Source organism: Engystomops pustulosus, chromosome 6 (genome assembly GCF_040894005.1).
Source record: "Engystomops pustulosus chromosome 6, aEngPut4.maternal, whole genome shotgun sequence".
In the NCBI taxonomy this organism is placed as follows: Eukaryota; Metazoa; Chordata; class Amphibia; order Anura; family Leptodactylidae; genus Engystomops; species Engystomops pustulosus.
The window spans coordinates 48577850-48589549 of record NC_092416.1 but is presented as its reverse complement, the minus strand read 5'-3'; positions in this window follow the sequence as shown (position 1 = coordinate 48589549).

Genomic DNA, 11700 nt, shown 5'->3' with positions numbered 1-11700 from the left:
TGTTACCTCCTTTTAACCTTTACAGCATGGCCTGTCAGAATTGCCAAAAGTAGCCACACTCCTAAAGGTTCCAAGAAGGTTGATGTAATAGGGACATTGGAACAGTAAACTCTATAACTCCAGCCCCCCAAAAGCCCTCCCTTCTTGCCTCAGCATATCCTGTGCTTACGGGAATACCACAAAGATGGTCCCTCTTTGTGCTAAAGGCAAGGTCAACAATCCTGGTCACAAAAAGGTGTCAGGCACAAAATCACAGATATGAAGGATAGTCAAATACAAAAACCACTAGTCAGCCACTAGAGCACTATTCAGGCTGCTGACTGAAATGAACTAGATGGAAATCACCAATTTCTCAGCCTGACATTATGAATTGCAGAAGACCCTCAAACAGATGTAACAGACACCATCTTGAAGTCCTGGCTACATTTTGAGAAATTCTTCTGTGACTTGGGGAAGGCACCAGGCCATGCTGCAAATGGCTTCAGGAGGTCAAGCAGCAGTGTGCAGATACTTACTCTACTAGCTACAGGCAAGATAAAGTCTTTATTCAGAATGGAGACATAAGAGCTGACTTTTTTTGTGTTATAGGTGAGTTAGCAGTACTTACAGTGTCATTGTTTTGTGTTTTATACCCATCTCATGGAACTCATCATCTCTCATCTTTGATCTGTCTCATCTCTCTTTCTATGTGTCAGATGCTTGTAGAATGTTCAGAAGATAAATGAAAGTGTAGATTAACCTGCACCCTGATAATCTAACCACATGGTCAGTACACAGCATCTCATAGAACAGAGGAATCATGAAGTGTCTGCTTAGAGAATCCCCGCCCACAGTCTGGAATTTTACACTGACCACTATTACACTGAGTGATAGGAGCTAAAAAAGCAATAAAACTGAGTAAAAATGTAAAGTAAGGGGCTAAAAATTAGCTTTATTATATAAACATTACTAAGGGATTAACATTTGAGAACTTTCTATCATGGGGGAAACCTCTTTAATTAACTGACACTCTTCTTTCAGCTAAAATTGTTTCCCTCGCATTGCTGAGTCCTCTCAATTGCTGGTAAGTCTTTGCTGCATATTGCATATTGTTTTCCCCGTGATCGCCGCCGGCAGAGCTGACGGCGGCTTCAAAAAGATGGCAGCGCATGGGCGCCGCCATTTTGCAGAGGATTGTTGCTTTCTGTGACTTCATCCTAGGGTTAAAGCCTAAGGAGTCTGAAAAATAGTAAAAATAAAAAAAATTTAAAAAAAAGAATTCAAATCACGCCCCTTTCCCTATTACTGATATAATTATAAATAAACAGTAAAAATCATAAACACATTAGGTATCTCCGTGTCCAAAAATGCCCGATCTATCAAAATATACTAATGGTTTTCCACTGCGTTTAACTGTGTAACGGAAAATATCCCCCAAATCGAAAATGGCATTTTTTTTGCCATTTTGAAAAATATAAAAAAAAATCTATAAAAAATGATCAAAAGGTTGTACAGTCCTAAAAATAGAAGCACTGAAAACAGTTGCACAAAATGACGCCACCCACAGTTCTGTACACTGAAGTATGAAAAAGCTATTAGCGCCAGAAGAGGTTTTAATTTTTGTAAATGCATGAATACATTACAAAACCTATACAAATTTGGTATCCTCGTGATCATACTGTCCCAAAGAATAATGTAGACATGTCATTTTGGGTGTACAGTGAAAGCATAAAATCTAAGCCCACAAGAAAACACCATTTTCACTGCATTGAAATGAAAAAACAAAAAAGGGCCAGGTCTTTAAGGGGTCAATCATACAGTAGTTTTTAATGAATTCTTTATTTAGCATTGGTTAATGTCAATGGCAGGATTACTTTAAAGAGCCTCTTTTTGGCATGACCTGGCACCTTGCACCGTCCATGCCAGAATTTTTGCCAAGACCAAGAGTCTCTCATAAAGTAGCTGCCCTCCTACAGGGTCTCACTGTCAGACTTTCAGGAAGGGTGTCGCATGGGAAATGCACCCAGAAACCTGCACATCTGTAACACCAACTGGAAAACCCATTCCCCAACCCTAGTTGACTCCATAAAGGTGGCTACTTTTTGAGATTCTGCAGATCTTTTTTTTTTTTTCCAAATACTTTTTATTAAGTTTTATTACATAACATCATGCAGTACTTTCTGTTGCATATTTAGTGCAATTACATTGTCAATATTAACCTATTTCTATTCTTTTCCTGGGTGGAAGATGCATTATTATTAGAGATGAGCGAGCACTAAAATGCTCGGGTGCTCGTTATTCGAGACGAACTTTTCCTGATGCTCGAGTGCTCGTCTCGAATAACGAGCCCCATTGAAGTCAATGGGAGACCCGAGCATTTTTAGGGAATAAAATGGTTAGGGAATAAAATGTGTTATTCAATTGAAAAAGAATGTCTTCTGATAAGTTAGCAGATGTATGCAAACATCTGCAATCTATTCTTCACTGTTCCGCGCGTATATTATCTCCCGACAAGTTAGCAGATGTGAAGAACAGTGAAGAATAGAATAAAAACAGTGAACACAGTGAACACAGGATCATTTAAGTGAAAAACGCAGTGAAAAACACAGTGAAGAATAGATTGCAGATGTTCTGCACATCTGCTTACTTGTCGGGAGATACGCTGTCCCGGGATCCGCTCCTCTTCTTCCACTGAAGTCTCCCCGATCTCTCTGCCCTTCCTGATGTCTCTGTGCCGCTGCCCCGGTGTCTCCGTGCCTGCCGCTGCCCACGATGTCTCCGTGCCTGCCGCTGCCCGATGTCTCCATGCCTGCCGCTGCCCCGGTGTCTCCGTGCCTGCCGCTGCCCCGGTGTCTCCGTGCCTGCCGCTGCCCACGATGTCTCCGTGCCTGCCGCTGCCCCGGTGTCTCCGTGACTGCCGCTGCCCCGCTGGCTCCGTGCCTGCCGCTGCCCCTGTTGCTGCCCCGGTGTCTCCGTGCCTGCCGCTGCCCCGCTGTCTCCGTGCCTGCCGCTGCCCCGCTGTCTCCCTGCCTGCCGCTGCCCCGCAGTTTCCGTGCCTGCCGCTGCCCCGGTGTCTCCGTACCTGCCGCTGCCCACGATGTCTCCGTGCCTGCCGCTGCCCCGGTGTCTCCGTGACTGCCGCTGCCCCGCTGGCTCCGTGCCTGCCGCTGCCCCTGTTGCTGCCCCGGTGTCTCCGTGCCTGCCGCTGCCCCGCTGTCTCCGTGCCTGCCGCTGCCCCGCTGTCTCCCTGCCTGCCGCTGCCCCGATGTCTCCGTGCCCGCCGCTGCCTGTGCTGCTCCCCGATATCTCTGTGCTGCTCCCTGGTGTCTCTGTCCTGCTCACCATGTTCTTCAATGTGTTCTTCACATGCTATTTTGTTCGCACCGTTTCGCCCGTATCTCCCGACAAGTAAGCAGATGTGCTTAACATCTGTAATCTATTCTTCACTGTGTTTTTCAATGTGTTTTTCACTTAAATGATCCTGTGTTCACTATGTTCACTGTTTTTATTCTATTCTTCATTGTTCTTCACTGTGTTTTTTTAATTAAATGCTCGATCTCGAGCAGGGGAAATACTCGTCCGAGCAACGAGCCGTTTCGAGTACCTTAATACTCGAACGAGCATCAAGCTCGGACGAGTATACTCGCTCATCTCTAATTATTATCTCTCTAATAAAGCATGCTTTTATACATAGGTCTCTTGTGTTTTCTTCCTGTTGCATATGTTACAAGTTAGAATCCTAATCTGTAATTGCACATATGTCATCATTAGAGATGAGCGAGCACTAAAATGCTCGGGTACTCGTTATTCGAGACAAACTTTTCCCGATGCTCGAGTGCTCGTCTCGAATAACGAGCCCCATTGAAGTCAATGGGAGACTCGAGCATTTTTCAAGGGGACCAAGGCTCTGCACAGGGAAGCTTGGCCAAACACCTGGGAACCTCAGAAAAGGATGGAAACACCACGGAAATGGACAGGAAACAGCAGGGGCAGCATGCATGGATGCCTCTGAGGCTGCTTAATCGCACCATTATGCCAAAACTATGGGCAACAGCATGGCCATGACAGAGTGACAGAATGAAGCTAGATAGCATGTAAAACATCCAATAATTGACCCTGACACTATAGGGGACGGCATGCAGAGGCAGCGGCAGCAGCGGCAGGCAAGAGAGTGGCATGGCGACATACTCTAAATGGACTCAGGCTTCAAACCAATGGGTGGCAGAGAGGAACCAAAGGAGGTGAGCAAGAAGCGCTCAAATAATATCGGTACATGATAAAAGTTTGCCAGTATATTTTGTGGATTACACAGCAGGGTGGCGACAAAGTTAACATGGAAGCCATGAAAACAACCCAAAATTCTGCCTGACACAGCTCGTTTGATAAGGGGACCATGTATGGAGGCAATGAACTAGTAGTAGATTAAAGGTGCTGCAGTTAAAACTATGTTAGTTGGATCTTGGCATGGAGCTGGCGCTCCGCTGCCAGGCGAGCTTTCGCCAATCCAAGCCCCTGTCTCTAGGCTACTCCCCAAACAGCACTTCTAAGAACCTTTTGTATAAGATCAAGTGTAGTAGCGTTCTTATAAGTTTGGGATATGGCGGGTGAGGGGAATGTAAACAGATGCGCAAGAAGCGCATGATGCGCATGGAGCTGGCGCTCCGCTGCCAGGCGAGCTTTCGCCAATCCAAGCCCCTGTCTCTAGGCTACTCCTCAAACAGCACTTCTAAGAACCTTTTGTATAAGATCAAGTGTAGTAGCGTTCTTATAAGTTTGGGATATGGCGGGTGAGGGGAATGTAAACAGATGCGCAAGAAGCGCTGAAATAATATTGGTAAATGATAAAAGTTTGCCAGTATATTTTGTGGATAACACAGCAGGGTGGCGACAAAGTTAACAACTTTGATGTGGAACCCATGAAAACAACCCAAATTTCTGCCTGACACACCTCGTTTGATAAGGGGACGATGTATGGAGGCAGCTATATGGACGACTTTTGGAGGTAGCAATGGAGACAACGTGTGGAGGCTGCTATGGAGACAATTTAATTTGGATAGTGCATGTATGTGGCAGTCCAAAAAAGTTTTCAAACCAGAGGAGCAGGTAGGTGGCCCTCCAGAAAAATGAAATAGATTGAGTGCCTGTATGTGGCAGTCCAAAAAAGTTTTCAAACCAGAGGAGCGGGTAGGTGGCCCTCCAGTAAAATGGAATAGATTGAGTGCCTGTATGTGGCAGTCCAAAAAAGTTTTCAAACCAGAGGAGCAGGTAGGTGGCCCTCCAGTAAAATGGAATAGATTGAGTGCCTGTATGTGGCAGTCCAAAAAAGTTTTCAAACCAGAGGAGCGGGTAGGTGGCCCTCCAGAAAAATTGAATAGATTGAGTGCCTGTATGTGGCACTCCCAAAAATTGTTTAAAACAGAGGACCGGGTAGGTGGCCCTCCAGAAAAATTGAATAGATTGAGTGCCTGTATGTGGCACTCCCAAAAATTTTTTAAAACAGAGGACCGGGTAGGTGGCCCTCCAGAAAAATTAAATGCATAAAGTACTATAGCTAGAGCCAGTGGGCCCTGTCAAAAAATAGCCAGTTTCCTCTGCTTTACTGTACAAAGAGGAGGAGAAGGAGGAAAATGAGGAGGAGGAGGAGTGGATAAATTATTCAGGTTGAGCTTCCTTCACCTGGTGGAGATTGGAAATTATGAGAAATCCATGCTTTATTCATCTTAATAAGCGTCAGCCTGTCAGCGCTGTCAGTCGACAGGCGTGTACGCTTATCGGTGATGATGCCACCAGCTGCACTGAAAACCCGCTCGGACAAGACGCTAGCGGCAGGGCAGGCAAGAACCTCCAAGGCGTACAGCGCCAGTTCGTGCCACATGTCCAGCTTTGAAACCCAGTAGTTGTAGGGAGCTGTGTGATCATTTAGGACGATGGTATGGTCAGCTACATACTCCCTCACCATCTTTCTGTAAAGATCAGCCCTACTCTGCCGAGACTGGGGACAGGTGACAGTGTCTTGCTGGGGTGACATAAAGCTGGCAAAAGCCTTGTAAAGCGTACCCTTGCCAGTGCTGGACAAGCTGCCTGCTCGCCTACTCTCCCTCGCTACTTGTTCCGCAGAACTACGCACTCTGCCGCTAGCGCTGTCAGAAGGGAAATAGGGACCTCAACAAGAAAAGAATGCATTCAAAGGCTCAAGTCAGGTACAAAAACGTGAATCAATGTTTATTACAAAAATATCTTAAACACAACAGACAATCAAGAGATACAAACATTTAAAAGCAATTAAAAGATATATATACACAGAGAATCAAGCAGTCACCTCGTTAGGTGAACTGTACACCTCCTGACCAACACAGAGTAAGTGTTACAGGGCCTCCCTGACTATTCAACAACAAAGTGAAAACTATGTAGCCCGATGCCCAAAGGAACACTGATAACTAATAGGTGTACATGTACCAAGAAAGTACTACTAACCTCGAGGCCCTAAAAGAGAATGGAATAGAATGGAGTTGCTACAGGGTAAGCACATTGATAAAAGGGTTATCAAGAGGAAGGAGGATAATGGCACCAGGGCACGGTGTCAGCAGTAGAACTGTGAGCAGTCAGGAGAGGCACAGGTGGACAGGGGTGACGGGCTCCCCACGCGTTTCGTCGTGTAAAAACGACTTCCTCAGGGGTCTGTGACAGACCCCTGAGGAAGTCGTTTTTACACGACGAAACATTGATTCACGTTTTTGTACCTGACTTGAGCCTTTGAATGCATTCTTTTCTTGTTGAGGTCTTGGTTAATTTACTGTGCATTGGCTCTATTACTATTTGGCTGTGCTACACCCCCCCCTGTTGTGAGCGTCAGAAGGGAAATACTGTTTCAGCTTGTGAACCAGGGCCTGCTGGTATTCATGCATTCTCACACTCCTTTCCTCTCCAGGGATGAGAGTGGAAAGATTTTGCTTGTACCGTGGGTCCAGGAGAGTGAACACCCAGTAATCGGTGCTGGAATAAATTCTTTGAACGCGAGGGTCACGGGATAGGCAGCCTAGCATGAAATCTGCCATATGCGCCAGAGTACCAACGCGTAAGAATTCACTCCCCTCACTGGCCTGACTGTCCATTTCCTCCTCCTCCAACTCCTCCAACTCCTCTTCTTCTGCCCATACACGCTGAACAGTGAAGGTCTGAGCAATGCTCCCCTCTTGTGTCTCGCCAACATTCTCCTCCTCTTCCTCCTCATCCTCCTCCACCTCCACCTCCTCCGATATGCGCTGAGAAACAGACCTAAGGGTGCTTTGGCTATCAACAAGGGAATCTTCTTCCCCCGTCTCTTGTGACGAGCGCAAAGCTTCCGACTTCATGCTGATCAGAGAGTTTTTCAACAGGCCAAGCAGCGGGATGGTGAGGCTGATGATGGCGGCATCGCCACTGACCATCTGTGTTGACTCCTCAAAGTTACTCAGCACCTGACAGATATCAGACATCCACGTCCACTCCTCATTGTAGACTTGAGGAAGCTGACTGACCTGACTACCAGTTCTGGTGGAAGTTGACATCTGGCAGTCTACAATGGCTCGGCGCTGCTGGTAAACTCTGGATAACATGGTCAGTGTTGAATTCCACCTCGTGGGCACGTCGCACAACAGTCGGTGAGCGGGCAGTTGGAGGCGGCGCTGCGCTGCCCTGAGAGTGGCAGCATCTGTGCTGGACTTCCTGAATTGCGCACAGATGCGGCGCACCTTCGTGAGCAAATCAGACAGATTGGGGTATGTCTTGAGGAAACGCTGAACTATCAGATTTAACACATGGGCCAGGCATGGCACATGTGTCAGTCTGCCGAGTTGCAGAGCCGCCACCAGGTTACGGCCGTTGTCACACACAACCATGCCTGGCTTCAGGTTCAGCGGTGCCAGCCACAGATCAGTCTGCGCCGTGATGCCCTGTCATAGCTCTTGGGCGGTGTGCCTTTTATCGCCTAGGCTCAGCAGTTTGAGCACCGCCTGCTGTCGCTTAGCGACGGCACTGCTGCTGTGCCTAGAGCTACCGACTGATGGCGCCATGCCCACGGATGGTAATTCGGAGGAGAAGGAGGTGGAGGAGGGGTGGGAGGAGGAGGAGGCATAGTAGGCCTGAAACACCTGGACCGAGGTAGGCCCCGCAATCCTCGGCGTCGGCAGTATATGACCAGCCGCAGGGTCAGACTCGGTCCCAGCCTCCACCAAGTTAACCCAATGTGCCGTCAGCGATATATAGTGGCCCTGCCCGGCAGCACTCGTCCACGTGTCCGTGGTCAGGTGGACCTTGTCAGAAACGGCGTTGGTCAGGGCACGGATGATGTTGTCTGACACGTGCTAGTGCAGGGCTGGGACGGCACATCGGGAAAAGTAGTGGCGGCTGGGGACCGAATACCGAGGGGCGGCCGCCGCCATGAGGTTGCGAAAGGCCTCGGTCTCTACCAGCCTATAGGGCAGCATCTCCAGGCTAAGCAATCTGGAGATGTGGACATTAAGGGCTTGGGCGTGCGGGTGGGTTGCACTATATTTGCGTTTCCGCTCCAGCGTCTGGGGTATGGAGAGCTGAACGCTGGTGGATGCTGTGGAGGATCGTGGAGGCGACGATGGGGTTTTTGTGGCAGGGTCCTGGGCAGGGGGCTGACTATCAGCTGACACAGGGGAAGGAGCAGTGGTGTGCACGGCCGGAGGTGAACGGGCTTGTTGCCACTGAGTGGGGTGTTTAGCATTCATATGCCTGCGCATACTGGTGGTAGTTAAGCTAGTAGTGGTGGAACCCCTGCTGAGCCTGGTTTGGCAAATGTTGCACACCACAGTCCGTCGGTCATCCGGTGTTTCCTTAAAGAACCTCCAGACTTCTGAAAATCTAGCCCTCGCCGCAAGAGCCCTCGCCACGGGAGCTTCACTAGTTGACACATTTGGCGCTGATGCACCAGCTCTGGCCCTGCCTCTCCGTCTGGCCCCACCACTGCCTCTTCCAACCTGTTCTGGTCGAGGACTCTCCTCTGTCTCAGAAGCACTGTGTTCACCCGGCCTATCAACCCAGCTTGGGTCTGTCACCTCATCATCCTCCGATCCCTCAGTCTGCTCCCCCCTCGGACTTCCTGCCCTGACAACAACTTCACCACTGTCTGACAACCGTGTCTCCTCATCGTCGGACACCTCTTTAGACACTTCTTCCACTACGTCAAGAAGGTCATCATCACCCACAGGCTGCGACTGGTGGAAAACCTGGGCATCGGAAAATTGCTCAGCAGCAACCGGACAAGTGGTTTGTGAGTGTGGGAAGGGTCCAGAAAACAGTTCCTCAGAGTATGCCGGTTCAAATGGCAAATTTTCCTGGGAGGGGGCAGACTGGGTGGGAGGAGGCTGAGGTGCAGGAGCTGGAGGAGTGCCGATTTCGGTGACATGGGTGGACTGCGTGGAAGACTGACTGGTGGACAAATTGCTCGAAGCATTGTCGGCAATCCACGACATCACCTGTTCGCACTGTTCTGGCCTCAACAGTGCTCTACCACGAGTCCCAGTAACTTCAGACATGAACCTAGGGAGTGTAGCTCTGCGGCGTTCCCCTGCTCCCTCATAAGCAGGTGGTGTCTCACCCCGCCCAGGACCACGGCCTCTGACCCCTGCAGTAGTTGGACGCCCACGTCCCCGCCCTCGTCCTCTACCCCTAGCCCTCGGGTTAAACATTTTGAAAATGAGAGTTATAACTTTAATTTTTTTTTAACTTTTTTTTGTTTTTTTTTGTGTTTTTTAGTTTTTAAAACCAAACGATGCTATCCTATTGCTATGGCTATTTTCTAGCCAAGTATGAAAGCACACTACTATGCCAGATGAGATGACGCTGAGTTATTAAACAAAATAAACGTAAAATAAAAAAGGAAATGGCAGACTGTGCCTAATTGAAATCCAACCCCTAATAAATTTTCCCACTTCGGTCTTTGCAATGGATATGTGCGTCACTAAGCGCAAAACACAGCGGTCGCAAGTCTCACTACAAATTGCTCACAATTTGCTAGTAGATGCACTGCAGCAAGTACAGCCACCAGCAGATCAACCAGAAATCAAATATATATAACGCTACTGTAGGCGTAAGTAAGCCGTTTGGATTCTCCTATGGCTATTTTCTAGCCAAGTATGAAAGCACACTACTATGCCAGATGAGATGACGCTGAGTTATTAAACAAAATAAACGTAAAATAAAAAAGGAAATGGCAGACTGTGCCTAATTGAAATCCAACCCCTAATAAATTTTCCCACTTCGGTCTTTGCAATGGATATGTGCGTCACTAAGCGCAAAACACAGCGGTCGCAAGTCTCACTACAAATTGCTCACAATTTGCTAGTAGATGCACTGCAGCAAGTACAGCCACCAGCAGATCAACCAGAAATCAAATATATATAACGCTACTGTAGGCGTAAGTAAGCCGTTTGGATTCTCCTATGGCTATTTTCTAGCCAAGTATGAAAGCACACTACTATGCCAGATGAGATGACGCTGAGTTATTAAACAAAATAAACGTAAAATAAAAAAGGAAATGGCAGACTGTGCCTAATTGAAATCCAACCCCTAATAAATTTTCCCACTTCGGTCTTTGCAATGGATATGTGCGTCACTAAGCGCAAAACACAGCGGTCGCAAGTCTCACTACAAATTGCTCACAATTTGCTAGTAGATGCACTGCAGCAAGTACAGCCACCAGCAGATCAACCAGAAATCAAATATATATAACGCTACTGTAGGCGTAAGTAAGCCGTTTGGATTCTCCTATGGCTATTTTCTAGCCAAGTATGAAAGCACACTACTATGCCAGATGAGATGACGCTGAGTTATTAAACAAAATAAACGTAAAATAAAAAAGGAAATGGCAGACTGTGCCTAATTGAAATCCAACCCCTAATAAATTTTCCCACTTCGGTCTTTGCAATGGATATGTGCGTCACTAAGCGCAAAACACAGCGGTCGCAAGTCTCACTACAAATTGCTCACAATTTGCTAGTAGATGCACTGCAGCAAGTACAGCCACCAGCAGATCAACCAGAAATCAAATATATATAACGCTACTGTAGGCGTAAGTAAGCCGTTTGGATTCTCCTATGGCTATTTTCTAGCCAAGTATGAAAGCACACTACTATGCAAGATGAGATGACACTGAGTTATTAAAAAAATAAACGTAAAATAAAAAGTAAATGGCAGACTGTGCCTAATTGAAATCAAACCCCTAATAAATTGTCCCACTTTGGTGTTTGAGGTGGATATGTGTGTCACTAAGAGCTAAACACAACGGTAGCAAGTCCCCCTGCAAATTCCTCACAATATGGTACTAGCTGCAAATAAAAAAAAAAAAGTATAACGTTATTGTAGCCCTAAGAAGGGCTGTTGGGTTCTTGGAGAATCACTCCTGTCTAACAGTAAGCTAATAGAACACCCTAACGCTTTCCCTGACCAGCAGCAGCTCTCTCCCTAGCGGCATCCAGACACAGAATGATCCGAGCAGCGCGGGCAGCGGCTAGTCTATCCCAGGGTCACCTGATCTGGCCAGCCAACCACTGCTATCGACGTGTAAGGGTACCACGTCATGCTGGGTGGAGTGCAGAGTCTCCTGGCTTGTGATTGGCTCTGTTTCTGGCCGCCAAAAAGCAAAACGGCGGGAGCCGCCATTTTCTCGAGCGGGCGAAGTATTCGTCCGAGCAACGAGCAGTTTCGAGTACCCTA